This window comes from Pinus tabuliformis, chromosome 1_1 (assembly GCF_031772625.1).
Source record: "Pinus tabuliformis cultivar Carrire ecotype Pingquan chromosome 1_1, CPIR1, whole genome shotgun sequence".
NCBI classification, from domain to species: domain Eukaryota; kingdom Viridiplantae; phylum Streptophyta; class Pinopsida; order Pinales; family Pinaceae; genus Pinus; species Pinus tabuliformis.
In genome coordinates, this window is record NC_142297.1 from 559407335 (window position 1) to 559433463 (window position 26129).

The 26129-nt window shown below is 39.1% G+C and overlaps 1 pseudogene; it reads right to left on the bottom strand.

The window, feature by feature from the left end:
• Positions 1-5001: 5001 nt before the first annotated feature.
• Positions 5002-5718, bottom strand: LOC149214381 (protein CELLULOSE SYNTHASE INTERACTIVE 3-like; annotated as a pseudogene).
• Positions 5719-26129: the final 20411 nt, after the last annotated feature.

A 26129-nucleotide genomic window follows, 5' to 3' on the forward strand; every position in this document is an offset into this window, starting at 1 on the left:
ATTTTGTCTGTAAGCGTTTTAAATTCTGCCTCTATTTGATATCTTTCTTGCTCACCCATAAGAGAAAATTCAATTGCTTCGGTATCACTTTCATCTCTTCCAGATGGATAGATACCTATATCACCAGAGGTTAACAAATTCATACCTGATAGATCATTTGCTTGTTCATCTTCATCATGAAGTGATTTTGAATTTGAAGTGCTTCTTCCACATATTCCCCAATCGATACTCCCACTGTCATAGTTCTTCTAAGATGTCTTCTTATTCTTAGGTGCTTTCTTCTTAGGATTCTTTCCCATTGTTCTATGGATCTCCTTCAAGAGATCAAGCTTTTACGAAAGCACCTACTCTGATACCAATTGTTGGGAATAATACTAAGGGGGGGGGGTGAATCAGTATTATCAAATCAATAAAACTTTTTCATTTCCATATTCAGATTCATATATGCTACTTCCACAACAATGATTAATGCAATCAGTGTATATCCAGTGTACTTATGATTCAGTTAGTTGATCCTTAATGAGTGCATTGAATAGTAAACCAAAGCAGTAAAACAGAATAGATCATCACACACAAGAAGCACACATGGAAACCAAGATATAAGGTGGAAACCCAATGTGGGTGAAAACAACCTGCTGCAAGTCATCTCTATCTTCTTTTAATAAGAAACTTCCTTTTACAATATTTTGTACTGGTTCAGACTTATACCAGTACACAGGCTTCTACTTGCAGAAGGCTACAACCCTCGTTTTCCAGACTCTCCTGGAAGGGAGATACAACCACCTTAGCTCTTGTACGAGCTCATCCATTTACTAGTACGCAGGCTGCAACCTGCTAACATGCTCCAAAGTTTTCCAACTGCTACTGGAAGGGAGCTACCACCCACTTTGCTTTTGTACTAGCTAAGATACTAGTACGTAGGCACCAACCTACAATATTCTCTCCTCTGGGTACCACGTTTCATACATTTTCAAACTGGATACTCCTGAAGCTAAACACATAATCTGAAGGCCACATTTCATCCAATTTTCATCACATAATCAATCTATCTTTTGAATCACCCAATCACCAGATCATTACATATACAAGGATAATATGTGTGTTAGAAATCAGATCTAGTCCATCATATCTCATAAAAATAAGTCATTATGAACTTGATCCATTATAGATCTCATTCATCAATATTGAAGCTAAACATAATCAATCAATCAATCACTTCTCAGAGTGCTATTATCAGAACATAGTACCAGTAACCAGACATTAATTCAGAACCCTGAATACAGCAGTAATAGACAAAATCAGCTAAAACATATCTTCTGAGAAGTCCGCAACTTCACCAATAGGAAGCATGCGGGTATCCGCACTTTCTCCGTGTTGAGCCTGTGTATCACTGCACCTATACCTCCGGCTCAACTGTGCACCTTCGCATCAGCTGTTGTGGTTTGCCTGTGCACCCCCACACCTGCACAATCTTCTGATATGTGAGAATCTATACCTGCTACTGTGGCTTGCCTTCGCACATCCACACCTGCACAGTCTTCTGATCTGCGAGTATCCACACCTGTTGCTATGGCTCGCCTGCGCACCTCCACACCTGCACAGTGTCTGGACTACGTACCTCCGGGTATAGATAATTTATCAATCTTCAAGCATACCCCAAACTATCATATCTATAGATCTGATCATGCACCAAGGAGATCTTGACCCATCAGTTGATTTGTCTATAATACTCAAGTTTCTCCTTGATTCAGATCTAGTTATTACTCACCAACTGATCACAAGTATTTCAGATCTTGCTCACCTTAAGATATTCAACCCATGAGTATATACTCCAAATGATCTTCTTCCACTTTTTATAGTCTAGGCCTTTCTCAAACCATGGACCAAAACCATTGAGAAACAATACCAAGGATCTAATACTTGGGTTCAACTCTTTTGGATGCAATACCACGGACCAAAACCATAGGATCGAAAACTGTCTAACTAATACCATGGACCAGCCTTAAGATTTCCCACGTGCGTGCACTTTTTCTCTGCATGAAAGTGTGTGAGCTGGGGTCTGCACCTTTTGAACTGTGAACCTGCGAACATGTTCGCACCTTCTGAACGATGTTCCTGTGGATCCTGCCTATGACCGCACCTATTGATTGGTGCACTTGCGAACTTCTTATTTTCTTCATTCTTTGTAGGCTGATCATCAATCTTTGCTACTGACCTGTTGCACTATGATCTGTCATCTGTATGAGTTGCCATCAAGGACAACACTTGAGCCATAATGCCAACAATCTCCCCCTTTGGACTTGATGGCAAAGCTAACTTGTCATACTAAGGACTTGTCATTTGATTCCTTTGAGTTGTCCTGCATCCCATGTATTATGTCACATCTGATATCTCTTCTATAGATTCATCTGATTGTATATAAGTGAGATGTTCTTCTATGAGTGGGTTTCCATCAAGTACAACACATGCATCATAATGCCAACAAAAATTTTTCAACTTCTATTTTAGTAGCAACAACCTTTTTTGGATGAACATGACGGAGGTGTTGTCACACTGGTTTGACATCAAGATACATTTTGATTTCATGTTCAACTATACTAGAGTCAATTCCTGACATCTCCTTATATGACCATGCAAATATATCTCGAAATTCATGAAAGAGAGTACGATAATTATCAAGTTCTGATGAAGAACAATATTTTCCAACATAAATGTTTTCTACAATGTTAGCTTTGGTTGAAATATTGATAGAAATTGTTTCTTCGATATTTGAGAGGTTTTGCTGGGAATCTACTGTATCTATGAAAACAAAGTTTGAAAGGAAATTAACAACTGAAGGGTGGTTAAATTCATTTGAATAATCTTCTATGTAATCTAGAAGATGGGAATGATGATGATAATCTTCCCATGGTTCTTCTTCTGTCATCATTGATTGGACGATTCCTTCATCAGTAGAGAAAATATACGTGAAAAAGGATCAGAGGAAGTACCATATTCCAATGAACGATCTACCCATACAATTGGTGAAAATGGATTTGGGTTCGCCACACAAGCTAGAAAGATTGATTGCTATGCAAGATCAATAGTGCTTAGCAACATGATTTCAATATTACTACCAACTTCAGAACTATTGGTAATATTCCTTAAGTTAGATGAAGTGGAAGATATCATGTTGCAAGTCTCAAATTTTTCCACCTCTGCCAAGTTTGATGGTGACAGTAGTGAAAAAGTACCCATTAGGGAAGGATCATTAAAGAGACCTACATGAATGTTTTGAAGAGATAGCGGGGGTCCGTGTACCAATGGAATGCTTCCAGTAGCTTGTGAACTAGAGGGGAAGAAAGAAAGTTGGTCGATGACTGTGATTCCACCTTTATGAGGGAATGGAATCGTATGAAAGTACATTGAAACCACAACAACCATAACATAAACCCACAGTCTTCTCACAAAATTTTGTAGTCGAGGGGTCCGTTAACAACCTCAACCTCAATAGTTACTTTTTTTCCTCCTGGTTCGATTTTTAGATTACTCAATATTCCACAAGGTGTATATGTTCGACTGTCAAAATATTTTAACGTTGTTGGTAAACGTGACAAAGGTGGTGAGCCAAGTGTTTTCCAGCAATTTATAGACATAATACAAGTAGATGCCCCCTCGTCAATGACGGTTCAATGAAAAATTCTATTCAAGGCGCTTACTTGAATCACGAATGCTAATTGCGCTGGTAACTGTGGCGTATATGTTGGGTTGTGTTATATTCTTTCCACAACTAGACCACATAGTTAACCGGGGGGTTAGAAGGGGGGCGAAGCGCCCCCTTCGTTGCGCTGATTGCATAGCGGAGGGCTCATAGGGTGTTTGAGGGGTGCAAGTAACCCCCCTCTATGGGGTCTGGGGTAGCACCCCAGAAAATTTTGTTTTTTGGACCCTATATTAGGTTGGGCGGACCTACCTATGGTTTTTTGCATGTTTTTCACACATGGTTTTTGGTCCATGGTATTGGATGCTTTGGTATGTATAAATATGTATTGTAACATTGAAAGGAAAATATTGAAAAATCCGGCTGGTAGTCTCGATTTTGAGATCTAGGGGAAAATCTTTGTGTATATTTGTCTTATGTTTTATGCTCTCGCATTTTTATTTTCTATGTTTTAGAGTTCATATGCAAGTAATTTCTGTACGGGGTTAAAACCTACATTTGGTACCAAAGTTTTTCTGGCTTCAAGGGGATGCCTTTGTTGTTGAGGGGTTTTCCTTAAGCCTGTGGTAGACCCTGTTCAGTGAGAGATTTGCGGGATCGATTCTCGTGGTGAAAGAAGATGGCGAACATGTTAAGAAATTTACTGCATAACATAAATAATTACTGAGAGGAATAAATATAAAAATAAACAGCAATAACCATAAACACATAAACACAAATGTTTATCTGGGAGAACCCCAAATCCGGGGAAAAACCCAACCTAATAAGATCTTATTAGCATTGGCCAAAACCCTGGCCAATCTGACCAAGTGAGCCTTCACCGCTCACCTCCAGGTCTTGCGTTACAATGAAGTCCTTCCAGCCTTTTATAAGCTCCATTACATATAATACCACAGGCAGAATACTATGGGTGCACAATACTAGATGCCCCAAAACCATCATTGTTTAACCTGGTCAACTTTGACTCTATCCTGAGTCAAGTTTACCTAACAATTCCCCCCCCTTAAACTTGACTTGGGGTTCCTTGACTAACTCCGGCCAAACCTACTAAGTGAGACAATCCCGCTCACTCTAGCTCTTACCCCCCTCATAGTTTTTACCCGGGGTATTGTTAACCCGACATCCCCCCTATCACCTAGGTCTACCCAGAATTTACCAATGATCATCAAGGGGTACACATGCCTTACCAAGTCTTACAGTAGTATGCCCATTTACATGCAATAATTTTGACTTCATTAATTTCTTTTTCTTTTTTTTTTTGCTGTTGCGATTCTGACCCATCCTTTCTCAATTTGATTTGCTCAAAAAACTTCTATCAAATCGCTAATTCCTCTCCAGGAAAAATGCTCCTGCGATTCGGGGTCATGGGAGACCAACTCAGACAAAGCCCAGGGAACCATACTCTGGACCTTCATTGGACCACCGTCCTTCAAGACCTTAGCAAAAACAAAGCACACACCCTCCTGAATTATCTACCTAACGCGTTCAGGATCCTTACCAAGTTTCCCGATGGCTTTTTCCGCGGCTTCCTAGCCTTCAACGGTGCCTTCCTTGATAAGCTTGAGCAAGGGGCCGATTCCGCCTTCTTCGACAATCAATTTCCCGTTTCACTCGTTGTCCTGGGCCAGAGAAACCAATGAGGCTACCGCGTTCGCTTTCTCCTCTGGACTGCTCCCTGTGTGCAGCCGTGCTATTTGTTCCCAGATCAGGCCCAGCATCGGATCGTTTGTCACTATGGGAGGCAAACCCAAATGGTCTGCTCGATCTTCCCCACTCGCAGACACATTCAGAAGCCACGTCACATCCCCGATCGAGTTGTCCAGTAAGAAATTCATTTTTCTGAATGTTGCCGCTGATGTTATGGTGAAAACCCTCTTCAGAACCGCGTTGCGCCTGCATTTCTGCTTGAAAGAATGAGCTTCTTCAGCCGTTTTCGATACCTCATCCGCCAACTGGATGGGCGATGCCAGCATCAGCTTTACTCTCTCCGCCATTCTATTAATTATCACTTCATTCAAATCCACATGGCACACAAAAACAAAAAACTTCTATTAATCATGTCATTTCTTGAATCTTGGACATTTTCTGAGTCTTTCATTCTTGGCCATCACTGCTTTTGACAATGTTTGTTCTCATCCTTACTGCTCTTCGAGAATACAATCATCATCCATGGAAACCACATTTCCGGCATTCAGCATGAGAATTCCAGCAGTGCCATCGATGCCAACAATTTATTTTCTTTATTCATGCTCGGCTCTGTGTGGGCAGGGTGGAAAGGCGATTGGGACTCGAAGAAAATGAGAGATCTTGGACAGAAGGAGGCACCCCCCGATCTAACCCGTAAATCCACATTAGATTTGACTAGATTTGACTTCTTTTCATATGCAAATACGTTGACTATCAAACTCTACATAGCAGATCCGTTATCTTCTCACGCAAATTTATCTATCCACCAGGTCTTCGGCCAACATCGCTGATCCAGATCCATACCAAATTTGAATTCAATTATCTCTTTAACCATTTTCAACAGTGATCTCATGAGCAATACCAACAAACTTCTGCGTTGATCCTTTTATCTATTGGGCTAAAATAAATCCTTCATTGAAGGCATACATTTGAAGCCCAAACCCTCAACCATGGCTCTGATACCAGTTGTTAAGAAATTTACTGCATAACATGAATAATTACTGAGAGGAATAAATATAAAAATAAACAGCAGCAACCATAAACACATAAACACAAATGTTTATCTGGGAAAACCCCAAATCCGGGGAAAAACCTAACGTAATAAGATCTTATTAGCATTGGCCAAAACCTTGGCCAATCCGACCAAGTGAGCCTTCACCGCTCACCTCCAGGTCTTGCACTACAATGAAGTCCTTCCAACCTCTTATAAGCTCCATTACATATAATACCACGGGCAGAATACTATGGGTGCACAATACTATATGCCCCAAAACCATCATTGTTTAACCTGGTCAACTTTGACTCTATCCTGAGTCAAGTTTACCTAACAGAACAGTGGAAAGATAGAGATTGAGAAATTTAATGGTCAAAGTTTTGAGTTATGGAAACTCAAGATGGAGGATCTGTTGGTGGATAAAGATTAGTGGATTGTGGTAGATCTAGGTACTAAACCAACGAGAGTGTCCGATAACGAATGGAAGAAGTTGGATCGGAAGGCAAAGAGCAGAATACGATTATTTGTCTCAGCTTTAGTATTGTTGAATGTATCAGGGGAAGCTACGGTGAAGGATTTGTGGGACAAGTTAGGGAATTTGTACCAATCTAAGTCTCCGATGAATAAACTGTTCCTATAGAAAAATTTGTATAACCTGAGGATGAAAGATGGAGACTCGGTGACAGAGCATTTGAACACATTTAATACTATGGTAAGTCAGTTATTATCTGTTGGCATTAGAATTTTAAATGAAGATAAGTGCATCAGTTTGTTGTGTTCTCTACCAGATTTGTGGGATAATCTGGTTATTGCAATAGGTAGCAATGCAACTACCCTGCAATTTGATGAAATAGTCTCATCCTTGCTGACGCAGGAAATGGGACAGAAAAATATGGAGAGCCAGAATGGTGATGCCTTGTCTGTATAAGGACGGTCCCAAAGAAAAAACAAAAGTAATTCATTGAGTGGGAGATCTAAATCTAGAGGGAGATCTAAATCTATAAGAAAACCTGTAAAGGTGGTGTGCTAGAAATGTGGAAAGGAAGGGCACTACAAAAGGGACTGTAAATCTAAAGCTGCTGATAAAGGAAAGGAATCTGATGATGCTTCTTCTGCAAAGGCAAAAACCACCTCAGATGAAGGTGGGGATGTGTACTTGGCTTCTTCAAGTACACATGTAGATCATGAGGCATGGTTGATTGACTCAAGTGCATCCTTTCACTTCACTCCCCATAGAGAGTGGTTCTGCAAGTATGAGAAATATGATGGTGGTGATGTCTTCTTGGGGGATGATAGGAAGGCTAGAATCATTGGTCATGGAAAAGTAAAGTTGAAGTTGCAAGGTGGAAGGGTTAGAACACCTCTGGGTGTTCTACATATTCCTACATTAGCTATAAATCTTATTTCTGTAAGCAAGCTCGATGATACAGGTGTAAAACCAGTTTTTAAGAAGGATACCTGCAAGATGGTTCGGGGAGCACTCATACTGATGCTAGGAGTTCAGATTGGAACTCTATACAAGATGCAATGTAGCACTATTGTTGATGAATGCAACAACTTTGTGGTTCCTGAATGTGGAGCAGAAAATCTAGTGGTCTCTCGAGAGAAGATGATGTTGTGGCATCAAAGGCTTGGACATATTAGAGAGAAGGGCCTTCGAATAATTCATGGTAAGGGTATGGTAGAAGGTATGAGTAATAGCTTTGTGTATTTTGATTTCTATGAAAATTGTGTAAATGGGAAGTAGAATCGGGTGAGTTTCCCCTCTGGTGGTAAGAGGCAAAACAAATATTAGAACTTGTGCACAGTGATGTGTTTGGACCTATGAAGGTTCCATCACTGGGTAAGTCTGTGTACTATGCATCATTTATAGATGACTTCTCAAGGAATACATGGATATGTTTCCTTAAGAAGAAATATGAAGTCTTTGACAGGTTTAAAGAATTTAAGGCTCTAGTGGAAAACCAGACAGAGAATAAGATAAAGGTGTTGAGGACAGATAATGGTGGAGAGTTCTGCAGTAAGGAATTTGAAGAATTATGTAAGAAGTATGGTATACCATGGAAGAAGACTACTCCATACACACCTGAGAAAAATGGAGTTCCAGAAAGAATGAACAAGGTGTTCATGGAAAGGGCAAGAAGCATGCTCAGTGGTGCCAAGTTAGGATAGGAATTCTGGGCAGAGGCGGTGGAGATAGCATGTTACCTGGTCAACAAATCACCTTCATCAATGTTGGAGGATAAGACTCCACAAGAGGTATGGAATAGTAAGAAACCCTCTCTTTCACAACTGAAGGTATTGGATGTGATGCATATGTACATTTTCCAAAGGAGAAAAGAACCAAGTTGGATAGTAAATCTAAAAAGTGCATCTTTATTGGGTATAAGGATGGTTTAAAGCATTATAATATTTGGAATGCAGTAACAAGGGAGGTTGTGCACAATCGAGATGTGGTGTTCAGAGAGGTGAAAGATGTTATTAAACATGAAGTCCAACCAAAGGAACCTGAGAAGATAGAGTTTTAGATTAAGGAGGAAGAATCAGACTCTACAGTAGAAGAGGAATTAGAAGATGAAGAGCCACAAACTTCAGGTGTGAGAGGATCAGTTCGAGAAAGAAGGCAGTCGGAAATCTACTTTCTGTTCAAATTTTTCCTTATCTGTTACTGATGATGATCCCAGAACTATGAAGGAAGTAGTAGATTTAGAGTATGGAAAACTCTGGAAAGAGGTCATGGTTGATGAAATGACATCTTTGCACAAAAATGAGGCTTGGGTTCTGGTGGACTTTCCAGCTGGAAGGAAACCCATTGGAAGCAAATGGGTGTTCAAGAAGAAGACAAATGCAGAAGGAAAGGTGGAAAAATACAAAGCTCAGTTGGTAGCAAAAGGTTATTCCCAAGTGCCAAGAATTAATTTTGGTGATATTTTTTCTCTTGTTTCCAAGGTAGCTTCTATTAGATTACTTTTATCTGTTGTTGCTTCTTTGGATTTTGAGGTAGAATAGATGGATGTGAAGACAACATTTCTTCATGGGGATCTGGAAGAGGAGATATACATGAAACAACCTGAAGGTTTTGCGGTGAAGGGTAAGAAAGAAATGGTATGCAAGTTAAAGAAATCTTTTTATGGGTTAAAACAGTGACCAAGGATGTGGCATCAGAAATTTGATACATTTATATGGGGACTTGGCTTCACCAAAATCAAAGCAGATCGATGTGTGTATTTTAATTGGTGACCATTTTATTTATCTAGTCTTGTATGTGGATGATATGTTGTTGGTTGGAAATGAAAAAGAAATTATCCAAGATTTGAAGACCAAATTGTCCTCCAAATTCGACATGAAAAATCTTGGTGCTGCAAACTATATTTTGGGCATGAAAATTAAAAGAGACCAGGAAAACAGGAAGCTCTAGTTAAACTAGAGGAAGTATGTTGAGACAATACTGCAGAGGTTTAATATGCGGGATAGTAAATCGGTGAAGGTTCTTATTCCTATAGGTGTGAGGTTATATACTGAATAGTGTCCCAAGACATAAAAAGAGGAAGAGGACATGTCCCGTGTTTCATATGCAAGTGCAATCAGTAGCCTGATGTATGCAATGGTCTATACTAGACCAAACATTGCACATGTAGTGGGAGTATTGAGTAGGTTTATGTCAAAACCAAGGAAGGAGCACTGGAAAACAGTGAAGCAGGTTTTCAGGTTGTGTGGCACTAGTGATTATGGTTTGTGCTACCAAGGAATACCAGGATTCGACAGAGTGTTGGATATTCGTGGCTTTGTTGATGCAGACTGGGTTGGAGATCTGGATCAGAGAAGATCTACAAGTGGGTATGTGTTTAACATATTTTGAGGTGCAGTCAGTTGGATGAGTAAGAAACGATTCGTAGTGGAACTATCAACTACAGAGGCAGAATACAAGGTAGCCACTCATGCAAGCAATGAAGCAGTTTGGTTACAGAGATTGTGTTGAAGTATAGGGTTAGTACAAAGAGTTATAAGGATAGATTGTGACAGAAAAAGTGCAATTTTCATGGCAAAGAACCCTGAATATCATTCAAAGGAAAAGCACATTGATGTTCAGTATCACTTTGTGAGGGATATGATAGAAGACAAAAAGGTGTTGCTGGTAAAGGTGGACACTTTGAAGAATACTGCAAATGCATTAACAAAATATGTGAGCTCCGAGAAGTTCTCTTGGTGTAGAGAAACAATGGGCATTGAGGGCTGGATAAATGATGAAGCTCTCTTGTTCCCCCTTGTGGAAAGAAAACAACAAGTGGGAGAATGTTGGGTTGTGTTATATTCTTTCCACGACTAGCCCACATAGTTAATCGAGGGGTTAGAGGGGGCGTGGAGCGCCCCCTCCATTGTGCCAATTGCGTAGTGAGGGGGTCACAAGGTGTTTGAGCGGTGCAGGTAACCCCCCTCTATGGGGTTCGGGGCAGCTCCCTGGAAAATTTTGTTTTTTAGACCCTATATTAGATTGGAAAAACCTACCTATGGTTTTGTGCATGTTTTTTGCACATGGTTTTGGATGTGATGGTTTTAGGTCCATGGTTTTGGACGTGATGGTTTTCGGTCCATGGTATTGGATGCTTCGGCATGTATAAACATGTATTGTAACATTAAAAGGAAAATAATGAAAAATTAAGCTAGCAGTCCTGGTTTTGCGATCCAGGGGAAAATCTCTGTGTATATGTTTTATGTGTTATGCTCTCACATTGTTTATTTTCTATGTTTTAGAATTTGTATGCAGGTAATTTTTGTACAGGGTTAAAACCTACAATATAACTTGCATGGGTGAAAACCATAAGATTGGAATCAATTCGATCGATTCCACCAATTGTTGGCAAGAAAGCCTACTTTTGGGAGGGACAATTTTGAACCACCTCGAGCATCGACATAGCAGAAGGTGACTGAGCCAAATCTTCTACTATGTTATAATTCTGTGCAGCTCGATCTCGACGGTTAAATTTCAATTTATGTACAACTCCCTTAGGTGGTTTTATTGTTAACTCTAGTGCAATAGGTGGTGGAATAGGATTAGTCGAAGTCAAAGTCTAAGAGTTAGGTTGATCAGCCTAGTTATTCAATGACAACAGTTGATTTCCATAATCTTTACTTTGTGTTGATACCAAAACTTCAATTTTAGGCTTACAAGCAGATAGCATAAGCACTTGGGAAGTGGAAGCATGGTTTGTAGCAATGATATTTGTCTCTGATTTTGGAAAAGGATTAGTCACTACCGCAGATGTATTATAAGTCTTCAGAAGCTTCGAGACTTTGGAGTGGTGAGGACAATATCGTGTAAAATTCTCATCATTACAGATCAAACATGGGTAACGAGGTTTCCTAGCTGAAGGAGAGGAATTAGATGATTTTCCTTGAGGGGAATTATTTTGTTTCTTCTTATTTTTTCCCTTCTTCTTACCTCCTGGTTGATTTTCATTCTTACCCTTGTCAGATGACACAACATTGATTTCAAAAGTAAGAGTCTTATCAGGTGAATTTGTAGTTTGATTGTAAATGGAAAGTGTTTGACCAGATGGTCTACTTGTTGTTTGTGTTCTCGAAGAGCCAATCACACCATCACCAGAATGAGAGATCTTACTCAATGGTGGAGGAGGAACAGTGAAAGATGGTCGGGATGCATTTGGGATCTTGTCATAGAGCATGTGAGGTTGTGTATAAATCAAGTCCAAATATTGGGCATGAGCAATTACTTGCTCTTCATTGACAACTCCACCGTTTGCCACATCCTCAGTGATAGATGGTGGCAAGGATTTTATAAAACACTCAGCTAAAAGCTAATCAAGAACATAAGTTTTAACCATTCGACGATGATGATGCCACTCATGAATATGATTACAGATATGAGTAGCAGTCGTCAATTTAAGGTTGGTTAATAGTTCTATTCCAGTCTCATATCATATGGGTAACTGGAAGTGGGTTAAAAACGTGGTAGCTAAGGTAATGAAGTTATCGAAAGAAGCTCGTGGTAACTCAATTTACCACTTAGCAGCCAAACCAGTAAACGTTCTTTGGAAAAATATGTAATCTAATTGAATCATCATTCAAGGAGTTTGATGAACACCATAAATGAAAAGTCATGACATGGTTGGACGGGTCTTCTCTAGGGTTTCCATTGAATTTTGGAATATCAGAAGGTAATTTATGAGGAATCACCAACCACCAAGGTGCATAAAGAATTGGGTCATTGGTGAGCCGGTTTAGATCTGGTAATTCAAGTGTCACAACGAAAGGAAACTATCTATTGAGGTCAGGTTGAGCATATCTAGGGTAAGATGGGATTTCTTGGGCAATAGGCCTTTGCATACCAGCATAAGGCATTTGTTGCTGGTAACCTTGATAAGGGTAAGTTTGTTGAGAAAATCTGGCATAAGGTTGTTGTTGAGCACCAGGATACATTTGTTGTTGTCCAAACCTAGCATAGGCTTGTTGACCAGGACTTGGATAAACTTGTTACTAACCAAACCCGGCATAGGCTTGTTTACCAAGTCCAGGTTGAGGTTGGTATTGTTGGAATTGTTGTTGTTGATATTGGGCCTGCTAAGGCTGTTGAAGCAACTGTTGTTGTTGTTGTTGATATAATAGTTGTTTATTTAACAGTTATTTCCCACCAATGTAAGGTTGACTAGGTTGTGAATACACTAAACCAGTGTAAATTTGAGTCATTCCAGTAAAAGGTAAACTAGCCTGAAGTTGTTGGACTCCAAATATAAGTGGTTGTTGTAAAACTTCTTGAGCAGGCTGGATCTGTATACCTGAAACTTGGGGGTCTAAGATTGAAGGGTTAGCTTAAACAGGTTGAGATACAACAATTTGAGCTTGTGACTGCGGTAAAGTTGTAACAACAGGTGTTGTAGGTATGGATGAGACATATTGCATAAGTTGTGATGAATACACAAGCCTAGGTTGAACAAGCATTGTTGGCTGCCACTGACAGACAATCATTTGAGGATGACCTAAAGATAATGGCATACCGACATATGGTTGCCCCCTTGAAAATGGAGGATAAGGAGAATGTGCATATTGCTCTCCATATGGGGTAGTCCAGTGTAAAGCGAATACATAGGATGGTAACTAGATGAACTAGCTTGATATGAACTTGATGGGTCCAACTGTTCAATATCGTTTAATGAAGAACCAGAGAAAATTCTAGTAGAGGACATTGGTGAAGACCAAGGGCTAGAAGCAACACTTGAGTGGGTTCCTGATAAAGATTGGTAACCCAATGGGATGGACGGAACACCATACAAGTGTGACTCAAGTGTCGTAGTAAACATCGAAGAGGTTGTGACAGAAGATTTTGCTGTAGCCGTAACAGATGGTATGGTCTGGGATGTTGACTTTGCCATAGTCAAATGTCTAAAAAAATTTCCTAATGAACCAACGGGTGTCTGAAAGTAAAAGGGATCAAAAGGATCAGTGAAATGAGGAGTATGAGGATATAGATAAAGTATAGTTCCAAAATGGAATGGAGTTCTGGGTAATTCTACCTCAGGTTCCTCTTCTATCGAAATCAAACGAGGTTGAAGAATTTCACCGCCTCGTCCATAATAGATTTCTGGTATTTGTTGTTGATATAAAGAGGAAGTTTCGACAGTTACAGATGTCTAAGGATCTACCAGTCGATCTTCTTCCGATAAGGTAACAACTTCTGATTGTTCAACCTCAAGATCCAAATGTTCCAGTAAAATAACAAGTTTAGGTTGGACTTCTTGAACAACTTCTCGTTCAAAAGTAACTTCTGATTGAACAATGATAGGTTCAGGATTAACTTCTAGTTGAACAGATTCAGGTTTAGAAGTAATTTCTTATTCAACAACTTCAAGTTAATAATCAAATTGTTGTTGAACAACTTGGGTTACTATTTCACTAGATTTAGTTCTAGTTTCCTCAGGTAATTGTGGAGATTCCACTTCAGCAACAGATGTACTAGCAACTATAGGAGTAAATGGAGTCACAATACTTACTGGTATAGGTGTTTCTGGTAATTCAGATGAAGAACCAAATGTTTGTGAAGTATTGGGTCCAGTCAAACGAGATCACTTCAACTAGATGGGTGTAGCTTCAGGTGGTAAAGGAAGTTTAGTCGCTACTCTACGTGAACGATGGGTTAAGGGTTGATTTTCCTCCATGATTTCTAATTGATTTTATTACAAAAAAGAAAAAAAGGGGGTAAGCTAAGTAAAAAGGTTTACCAAGCAATTGTGAACTGCATAATACCTCCCGGTGAAATGAGAAGTATGGGCAGGCAATCTCCCTAAATGTTGTGTTTGGTGTATCACAGTGTATAAGGTAGCTGACTCGGTTACCTATGGATGGATAGCAACCTAGTGTTGTCCTCCATATATACCCGAAAGTATGTGGAGGCCCAATCTGTGTTAGTGATGTCTAATGTGAAATGCATATTGAGAGCATTCCCATATGCTTTACGTACTATAACACTGCCCTATATATCCAAAGGTACCTAGACGAGCTACAATATACTCACATACGTGGAATGAGGTATCACACTCGGAATGTATCACAAACAAGTTAGAGACAACTACTATGTTTTACGATGCCGGAACATGTCTATACCCTAGAACCTCTAAATATCTCAATGTGTTAGGTGACAATGCTCCATTAGGTTAATTGATGTTAATTTTAAGTTGATATTGATTAATAATTTGCCTTTCAAGGTTCACCACGTGATATATTTTCAATTCCTAAAATTCAACTAATATGATAAGCATCCTTTTCGTTCAATTTTGACAATGAAAACCTTAACTAGTAGGGATAGAGCAATCAGATTCTTACAATCAAAGAATAGAGAACACATCTAATGAAATGTCCCTAAACTATTCCTATGAACACACACAAAACTCTTTCAATGCAGAATGAAAGTTTTTCTTTTCAATTCACTTAATGTTGTGATGAACAAAAGGAAACTAATGCACATACAATCAATCAATCTTTTTGTAAGAATCAAGACTTTATGACAGTTCTGTTTCGAAAGAAATGAAGACTTTTACGACACTTTCTTTTGAAAAATATTAATCGACTATAAACTAACTTTGACAATGAATTGATAGTGATAAAGAAATCATTTAAGAAACACTAAGCAATCAAGGCCAAATTAGGGGTAGGAGAGGAAATACAATTTTATTTCAGAGAGACAAACATCATTGATCATTCAGTAAGCAGAAACAGAAGGCAATTTGGGAAGAATCAAGTAAAATGAGGAATTTTTGACCTAAGGAGGATCAACATAGCCTTGAGTGGGAGACAATGTGCTTCAGAGCACGGTCCTCAAGTCAGGGGTTCTCTGTAGTGCTCTGTCTCTTGACCAGACCTATGCTGGTGCAAGAGAGGCCATCCTAAGGGCTTGAAAGCACATTCTTTTGCCAAAAAACGCTTCTAAAAGATTGAAACAAGATCAATGGAAGCAAGTAAAGTCTACTAGGGTGTACTAGGATGAAGGTAAACTACATGAATGATTATTTATCGCCAGTTGATTCGCTAATTTATTATGTGGAATTTTTCATGTACGGATAAATATAATTTCCCTAGATGGGTAGCTACATCTAGAACAACAGATTAAATAGCTTAACCTTTTACTATAGAATATAAGTAAGACAAGGGACCTACTTGTTATCTTTCACTTTCCCTTTGTCTCCTTTTTTTGGCTCTCATTGCTCTTTCTCAAACTTAACTCACTCGAAAAGTACCTGCAATCATAAACAGAGGACAAAAACCAGTCAAAGAAGGAGATCTGTCTACTATAAGCAAATGGAATTGAAATAATTTACACATAATCATCACACATAAAGACAAGAATATGGGAAAAGGTGTAAACAAGTTTATTAAGTAGAAGGAAGAATTACAACCATGAAGTCTGATCCATTGTCACTCTTCCAGTTTGGGTTCCAGCCAACATCACGTCAAAAGCACAACACTTCAGTAGCATAAAAATACTTGTTTACAATCTCAACCCTCACACCAACAATATCTCCTTACAAATTCTCAAAGTCCAGCCCTTGATCACTTAGATGAGTTCTTAACTTATAGGCAAATGATGGTGGTTTGGTTATAAATGAGGGTATTGAATGGCCTTCAAGACTTAGATTTAGTTTCCATGTAGGAAGGGATGAGAGGATAGGAGGTTACTTAAGTCATTCCTCATCCATTTTCAAGCTCATAGGAGATGATAAGTGTGGGAATATTCTAGATGGCTCCAGAAGATAAGAATATTCCCAGATGCCTATGTGAATTTCACTCAATCTCGCCTAACGCATGTGAAAGTGGGCCTAAGTTCTTTTGAAAGGACCTTGACATGGGCCTACCTACACTAAAACACACTTACCCCTATCCCAAGATGTGCTGGTGCCTCAAGGAGTCATTTATGGAGGGATTTAGGCTAAGAAACTCTCAGGGAAGGAGGAATTCAAAGTGTTGACTTGTCTAGGGCACGTAGCAACTGAATTAGGGTTTGATGAGCCCTAATAGTACTAATGTGAATGATGGGAGTGATGTGTGCAAATGGATCTGTAACAATCCTATAGACCATTATATCGAATTGGGATAGAAGGTTCCTGAGCACATTCTAGTCAAACCTCTGGAAACTATTGGACACCAAGATCACCAAGTCGAGTGCCTTGCATCCCTAGACTAACAGCTAGATGGAGGTCGTCAATAGGATGATGGGGCACATACTCCGCATGTGACAACTCCAAGCATCGATGAACCTAGGATGTGAGTCTTACCTATGTGCAACATAGTTATAATAGAGCTCTCTATGGCTCGTCTATTCATAGTCCCTTTCAAGTGGGTCTAGGATTTCAACCATTGTGTGCCATTAATGTTTTCATGCCTCATGCAACTACATAGATAGAATCCACACATGTATTGCCCAAGGTCAAAACAAATTTATTGAATGCATCCAACAAATATTCCAGTAGGTTCACGACATCTTGGAGAATTCAAATTCCAACTACAAGTAGCGAAATGATCAACATCGAGAGCCACAAAGTTTTAGGTGGGTGACAAAGATTGGTTGCATTTGCAGAAAGAATGCCTTACTGGAGCCAATTGGAAGCTCATGCCACTCCGATATGGTCCTTACATCATAACCAAGGATGTGGGAGACAATGCTTTTGAGCTTAGTATTCCCCCATTCCTTGGCTTGCACCTAGTTTTCAATGTGAAGCACCTTCAACCATACTTCCCACCATTACTAGAGACATCAGACATTGCAAAAAAACTCACAACAAGAGAGTTAAACCCATACTGCATGGAACAGGTGACAAATGATCACTTTATGGACACATAATTCAATAAAACTCGCCAAAAAAAATCCAACTATATCCAGTTGTCAAAGTTGGCCAACTCCTGTACCAAGGCAAGTGGCTTACTAGGGCCCAAGTTCAGCAGAAGTTTCCCCATCTCATGAAGGCACTCAACACAATGGGGACCATTGATTCCTATGGTGGGAGGAATAATCCAATTGGATTTTGGTGGCCACCTACCTATTCCACTTGGACCCCCATCACTATCTCTTTCAGTTTTTTAGTTTACTTAATTGTAGCATAATTTAATATTTTTGGCATTTTTTCGAGTCTTGAACTTCCAGAGATGTTTTAAGGGCCTAAACGACATTTTTTGGGAAATCATGGACACTTAGAAGTTGTATTCATCAGATAGATCTTTCTAACAAGATATTGTGCATGTCAAACGGAGATCACATGCCAAAGTTACGACCCCATCAAGTTGATGTACCAATTTACCCAAACGAGGCCCATAGTTTTGGCACTTCATTTCCTAGGGTTAGGTACTTGGATGTTTACGGTTTTCCATTATTTATCACTAATAAATAAGCCTTCAAGCCTCATTGTAACAAAGTTTAGAGGCATCTACCTGTCACATCTCTTGTAAGAGATAACTTACCATCGCCCGAGATAGTCTTATTTCCATTATGTTTGGAACCATATTTCAATATTTGATATTAATGAAATAAAGTGTTATTTCTACTGCATCTATGTATTTATGGTTATATCTGTAATTTGTTACATTCCTATTTATGTTCAGATCAATTAATGCCCGACACCTCTCCTGTAGATCCAAAGGAAGTAAGGAAATGGAAACGGAAAAATGTGGTTGATAATCCTCACATTGTTGCAAGTTATGTGCATTTGAGACATACATTGTTTCAAGATGAGATATTTTCAAAGATTTACCATGCTACAGATTTTTGGTGTTGTTATGAATGGAAACATCATGGATCTCCACATGTGCATGTGTTCTTTAGCTAAAATATGCTCCCGACATGGACAAATTGAATTGGAATGATCCCGCTCAAGTTAGACTTGCAAAATAATACTTTGATAGATTTGTCCAACCATTAAATCTACGCAAAAAAAATTAAATAAATATCCCTATTCAATGTAGTGATGATGACCATCCTTGCTTAAAGAACATTTAATAAATATTTCAATCTGATGTGATGATGGACTATGAAGAACTTCTCAACTGTGTTGAGTGCCACATAACATGTAGTGAGAAATCATGCCTTCAAAAGGAGGGTGGAAAGTTGATGTGTAGATATAAGGCACCATGGGAGCTGTTAGGTTCCTATACTACTAGTGTAACCCCTTATTGTTATTACTACAACCCCCTTATTATATTGTTATGCCCATGTAGTACCCATATTGTTATTATTGTGCCCCATGGAAGCCCAGTATTATTAATATTGTGCCCTTAAATTATTATTATTATGTCGGCTCTGATTATATTATGGCCCCTTAAACTCCTATATATAGAAAGGAGGTATTGTCATTGGTATCATCCAAGAATTGTTCATTTGTGTAATGTAAAGTAGGTTTCCCCCTCAAAGAGGCTTATTTCTAAGGCGTTTATCTATATTTTCTATCTTTTTGTGAGTTGGTTTCATAACATTTGGTGTGAGAGCTGCAGATTCTAGGGTTTCACTGCCCCAAATAGGTCATCATGGCATTTTTTCTATAAATTTTTCGCTACGAAGTTTCAGAATCTACAAAAAAAATCATTTGAGAAGAAAGCGATCTGAACCTTGCATACAAATTTCAAGGTTTTTCCAGGCTCTAGAATTTCATCTAAAATAGGTCATCGTGGAATTTTCTCTATAACTCTTTCGCTACAAAGTTTTAGAAGCTAAAAAAAAAACCATTTGAGACGAAATTAGTTTGAACCTCAGCTCTGAATTTCATATCCTGTCTTGCCATATTTTTAGAGATATAATTTGAGGAAGTTAGGGTTTTTGCAGACCCCTGAATTACATTCCAAACAGGTCACCTTGGTAAAATTTTCATAACTTTTGTTCTGAGCATCTGATTGAAATTTTGAAAGAATTTTCAGAAAGAGGACTACCTCTAGGTCTCTGTATATCAGTTTCAGGTACTAAGGTTGAAACAATGAGATGCGGCATGTTGTACAAGTTCGCTCTACTGAACTAATCTATAATCAAGTCACTGTGGGAGATTTGGCATAACGCTTTCTTGGATAATAAAATTTTGATCAGACTTATGGGGTTAGAAGGAGAACTCAGAGAGCTACATCAGGAAGAAATTTCAAAACTTGGAGATCTGAAATTACAGAGTTACAGTTGTTTCAAGAGTGAGCTCCTAAAATCAAGAAAAATCGAGATGAGGAAGTTTGATGGCAAGGATTGGGTAATTGGATACTACAGATGGAGAAATATCTTGATCTACATGGTGTACCACTATTACAAAGGTATGTATTACATCTTCATATTTAAAAAAAGATCAATTTTTATGGTATAGAGGGCTTTGTTCTCATAAACCACTTGTTATGTGGTCAATTTTCACGGAGGAAATTATAGCACATTATGAGGATACAAAGAGCAACACCTTCTTTAGAGAAACACCACAACAATTGGAAGAAAAAAGAGAAAAAGGGATTTGTTACAATTGTGATAAAAAATACAGTAAAGGTCATAAGTGTGCTAACAAGAAATTATTTTACACTGATTGTGGAGAGGAGGAAGAAAAGGATCAAGAAACATCAAAAGAAGAGTATATACACCAGGAACCAACCCCAGAGAAAGAAGAAATGAATTCAATCACATTTTGTAAAGCATTGGAAATAATTACTACTCCTCAAACTCTTAAGATAGAAGGACATATCAAGAAGAAACAGGTTCAAGAAGTGAAAGACCACATCAAGAAAGAAGAAATGAATCTGAACATATCTTGTAATGCAGTTCTGGAATTACCACTCCTCAAACTATCAAGATAGAAGGACATATCAAGAAGAAAAATGTTCAAGAAGTAAAATATCACATCAAGCATCAAGAAATGAATCTGACCATATCTTGTAATGCATTGGAAGAAATTACCACTCCTCAAACTCTGAATATAGAAGGACATATAAAGAAGAAAAAGATTCAAGGATTGAAAGATCACATCGAGCATCAACAAGTTCTCCAGGTTTTAAAGGATAATGCCTCTTTGGTGTAGAATTGAATGAAACAATAGGGAAATCAACAGTGCAGTGAAAGAAGTTTTGATGTAGGTGATTGGGTATTTTTTCATCTACATCTCAAGCAAGCTATTTATGAGAATCAAATGTTGGAAATACTACATGCACATAAGAAATGGCAACCTTACCTAATGGGAAGACACTTCAAGGTAAAAATGGATCATGATAGTCTTAAATACTTTTTAAAACAAATATTATCTTTAGAAGAATAGAAAAAATGTGTCACAAATATGTTGGGTTATGACTTTGAAATCATCTACAAAAAAGGGAAGAAAAATGTTGTTGCAGATGCACTCTCAAGAAAGGATGAGGATGTAGATGCATTTTTTTGTGCTATTTCTATTATCCTGTTAGCCTCCTATTGCAACAGGTGTTCATTTTTCATGATTGACATTTTTGCATGCCAAATATGTCATCTTTCATGCTGCAAGGTTCCATATTTCCTTAAAAGGGCCAAAAAAGAAGTCATAAAAGTGTGCTAGTCCAAGTGCCTCTGTTGTATTCCAATTTGATGAGTTATTTCAGTTAAGGGAAGGCCAAATAGTTTAACCTTGGTCTCCCTAGGTTTCAATCTCCTGTTTTAGAATATAGAGAATGATATCTGGCCAAACAGCTTAATCTTGGCAGGTTTGTAGATAGGTAGAGAATCAAAGGAGCCCAACTGCTTAATCTGGGTCCTTGGCAGAAATAAGTGTAGACTTAGATAGGAGGATAGTCAAAAGAAAAATTGAAAAGTTGGGTCTACAAGTCTAAGTGCACCCGCCAAAAGAAGATAAAATGTTAGGAAAATAGTCTGGGTAGGTAGCTGTGTGGTTACAGAATGATGATTTATGATCAATTTTGTGTTTCAAAGTGTTATATCTTTTCAGATCGCAATCATGATGTAGTTTTTCATCTAGAGGAGCTCAAGCTAGACATAACTAACTCCCCCTTCTTCCTATTCCCAAATCACTTACTAACTTCCTTCAGGAGGTCAAGATTTGCTTGAGCCTCTTAGTTTCATCATGTTCCATAACATTGGCCTTGGTGAAGATCTGCCTCACTCAAGGATTTCCATTCTTCTTTTACAAAGTTCTATTCCCCCAAAAAAAATAGCCCAAGGTTCCTTACCTTAGCGCTTTCTCATCATCTTCATATTAACTACTGACCCTATTATGTAAATCCCTATCTATTTTCCTTTCCCTACTAAATCTATGCTAAATAACTCCCCTATATACATATCCCACCCTATAGCACTATAGCTATGTATTTATCAGTCCTGGGACATAATAGCCCACCTGGGACTATCATGAACCCATCCTTGTCCTAGCAGGAGTTACTCTGACACCTGGTCAGAATAACAACCTTCACCGCCCCTTTACCCCTTAAAACCCCACATTTTACCCCTCCACAGTCTTTTTCCAACGATTAATGTTCAAAAGCTTGGTTAAACGTTAAATTATCTCCCCCTCGCCTAAACTAACCCATGAAAACCCACATTTCCTAATTTTTACCCTCCCCGCCGTGCTATATCAAAATCTGAATATTCGCGCGCCCGTCCATTATTCCCCTGCCAGCTTTGTGTTCCGTTCACCGTCGGATCGGGCCCTCCCCGTCTGACGGCTCTCGGTGATTTCAGAGGCGCCCTGCTGCTCAGCCGTTAGCTTCCGATGGTGAGGCGGTTTCATCGTCTCACAAAAGACACCTGTCCACCTCCTATTGCATCGGAAGGGCTCTAATAGATACCACTCCCGTACAGAAAGCGGTCTGATGAAACCGCTTTCTGCCTTCTATACGCACGCCCCATGTCACCTATCCTGTTCTATGTGTCTGCCTCGTCACCGCACCACGTCATCTGCAAACCACCGGCCTCTTGCCGAGTCATCCTTGCCATGTCACTGCCACTGTGTCACTGCCACGTCACCCATCGTACATGCTGATGTCGTCATGTTGACGTCATCATGCTGACGTAGTCCACCGTACGGGGTCCCACCTGCTGATGTCATGCTGATGTCATCATCAATTTTTGGAGCGAGAGGCAAAAATCGTGCTTAGGAAGCCCAGATTCAAGTTCTGAGGCAGTTTTTCATGCGCGATTAGCGCTTAGCGCTATTCGCACATGGCTACAGGAAAAGAGCCGAAATGGAAAGCCCCTCATCACGTAGCCCCCAGCAAGCCCGAAAGGTGCCAAATGACCCGATTTTCTTCACGAAGCATTTAGAATGGAGCAAAAGATAGTTCTAAACAGTATCAGGGGGCCGAATAGCGGCCATTAAGTTTTGATTTGACCCACAGTGAAGGAGAGAAGCAACCCAACTCATTTGTCAAAGAGTATCAATGGAGAGAGAAGCAGCAAAGAGTATCAGGTAAATTTTTCAATGGAAATCTTCAGTTCCCAAAACAGGTTACATTGAATGGCCTCCAGCAAAGTCAAATCAGGTGGTGTAAGCCCCTCCCAGCTCTCAAATCACAGTTAAAGCACTTAAAGCCACCGAACTACAACGGAGCAGAAGCCCATGCACAGTTATTACAGATTCACTGCACCAAGCCACCAAGGACAACGCATTAATTCAGTTTTGATACGACTGCCCTCAGCGCAGCCCATAGATATTTTCTTGCATTCATTTCTAGATAAGATTAGGTTAAAGTAATCATTTTACTTTCAGGCCTGTTTAGGTCAAAGCTGTAATGAACAATTTTGGAGAATTTTTCCTATATATACCACCCTCTGTATTGTTTCAAGGGTTGGTCGATTGATAATTTTCACGAGAGACTCACACTGTATGTCTGATACTTTTTCTATAATCAAAGACTGCTTACAAGCTTGGAGAATGGACTATTAGATGTGTTGTTAATGGTTACGAAGAATTAAATGAGGAATTCCTGTGCTGCAATATGAAACAATAAGTGTTCCTTACCTCTATTATTTCATTTTCATATATGCTCAAGTCACAGAACAAAGGATTGGTTTAGAATTTGCTTAGATGCACTCTATGCCCAGGTTCTGTGGTTTCTTAATGTTTTCCTCTTCATCTAGATATAAATATGAATTATGTTATGGCTCATGCTTGATCTACTTCACATATGAATGACTGTTATCTAGGAATTCTTAGCTGCTCGCAGATAGAGTTCATTCTTTTTCCTTCTGCTAACCTGTTTGAGAGATTATTTGTTGCCTCTCATTCCTTAGCCCTTTTTCCATCCTTTAACCTTAAATAATTGTTTCAGGAGAATTTACCTTGCTCCTCATTTTTCTTGTGACCAAGAAAACGCACCAGCAGTCTTACTCCATGACTCCATGCCCAATGGTTTGAAACTTATCACAATATGCACTACCTCTCTACTTGAAGACATCAATCTTCCCACCAAAACACAAACAAAACCCCTGAACTCGATAGCTAGCCTAAAATCATCATCAACAAAGCTAAATCAGAAAGAGAGAGCCCTCTCTGACTGCAGGTGGGCTAGAATTTACAGTCTAAAGATTGGTTTGTGGTTACCTTAGCCGTATCCTTTCAGGAGCTTAAGGACAACCAGAGTGATAACATAATGGCAACTCCACTGGGGACCCTCCTCAGTTAATTTCACAAAGAAGGTTGTAAAAATCCATTGGAAAAATTGATTTTCTAATTGCTGTATAATCCTTAAAACTACAGATGAAGCCTGAATGTCAGCCAAGAAGCCTTTGAAACTGTTCTTGTTTTACATTTACAGGAGTAGATAAAAGCTGCTTCAGTCAATATTCATGCTAGTTTTAAGCTATACACAGCCATTCCAAAATCTGATCGATTCCTTGCTAATTTAATTCTAAAAATATTCCCGTAAAAATACCAAAAAAAAACAAGTTCGGAAGCTGGCTCCTAAAAGGAATCCATGATATACAAGGTCAAATCTAGACCCTAATCCCCCATCTGCTTTTGAAAATCCAAACTTAATCCCAAAGATCCTTAGGAAGCAAGAAAAACAAGAAGATTTTGCTGATAACACTCCTGAAACAGCTTACCCAAGCTGTGTTCCAACTCCTGTCAATGTTTTGTTCCGTTCAACTCCTACTTCCCCTTGTTCATCTTCCACATCCCAAAGTACTCCTTCCACACCTCCATTCACGGCACATACTACAACTACCACTATTGTTGTTCCAGTTACCCCTGCTATCCCTATTGTTCCAGTTGTTCCATTTGTCCCTGTTGTTCCATTTATCCCTGCCAATATGGCCAATAGATATGCACCCCTGCAACTACATGCTAATCCTAGGGCTTTGCCTCAAGATTACCAATCTAAAATCACATATTTTGATTCCACTGGTCCTTTCACTGCACTACAGCATACCAAGAAGATGCAGAACTATTTTGAAAACTACGAAAAAGATGATGATAGCGTGAGAATGAAAATTTTTGTTCAGAGTCTAACAGGTGATGTGAGAACTTGGTTCAGATCACTTGCCGCAAATTCTATAACCACTCCTGATGAACTTTACCAATCCTTTACCAATAGATGGGAGAAAAAGAAAGACCCCTTGCACATACTAGCTGAATATGATACAATTAAAAGAGGTCCTCAGGAGACTGTTTTGGAGTACTGTGCAAGGTTCAATAATGTCTATAATGCAATACCACAGAACTTAAGACTGCCCCCTGACCTTGCCTTGTATAAATTCCCTGATGGATTCAACCCGAATATGGCATACCAGTTAAAAGAAAGAGCTCCTCAAACCCTTGCAGAAATGAAAAATGTTGCTGTCAGCGTAGAGGCAAACCTAATTGCCAAAAGAAACAGAGCTAGAATGGAAAGAAGAACCACCTTTAAAGAAGAACCCTCAGCCTTAGAACAAAAGCTTGATGCTATTATCAGTGGCATGCAAAGGCTGGGAGATAGAGTAGAAAGTGTTGAGAGGAAGTCATCATGGGAAGGACAACAACCCAATACCATAAGGAACCCAAATTTTAGGAAAATGCAGAACACAAATGTTGGCAGGTCTAGCCCAGACCATGACATAAGACCCCCTTTTCAAGATAACTATGTTGAAGGATCTAGTTCTACTGAACCCATAGAAGATACTCACATGAACCTGATGGATCTAAAGGGTGAGCATCAAACCTTTCTGAGCCAAGAAGACCAAGATGAGCATAACCTTAGTCAATTTCAAACTAAGTCTGGTGAGTCTTTTGATTTTAAACAAGGTTATGATACTACTGTATATGAAGTACACAAACAATATAA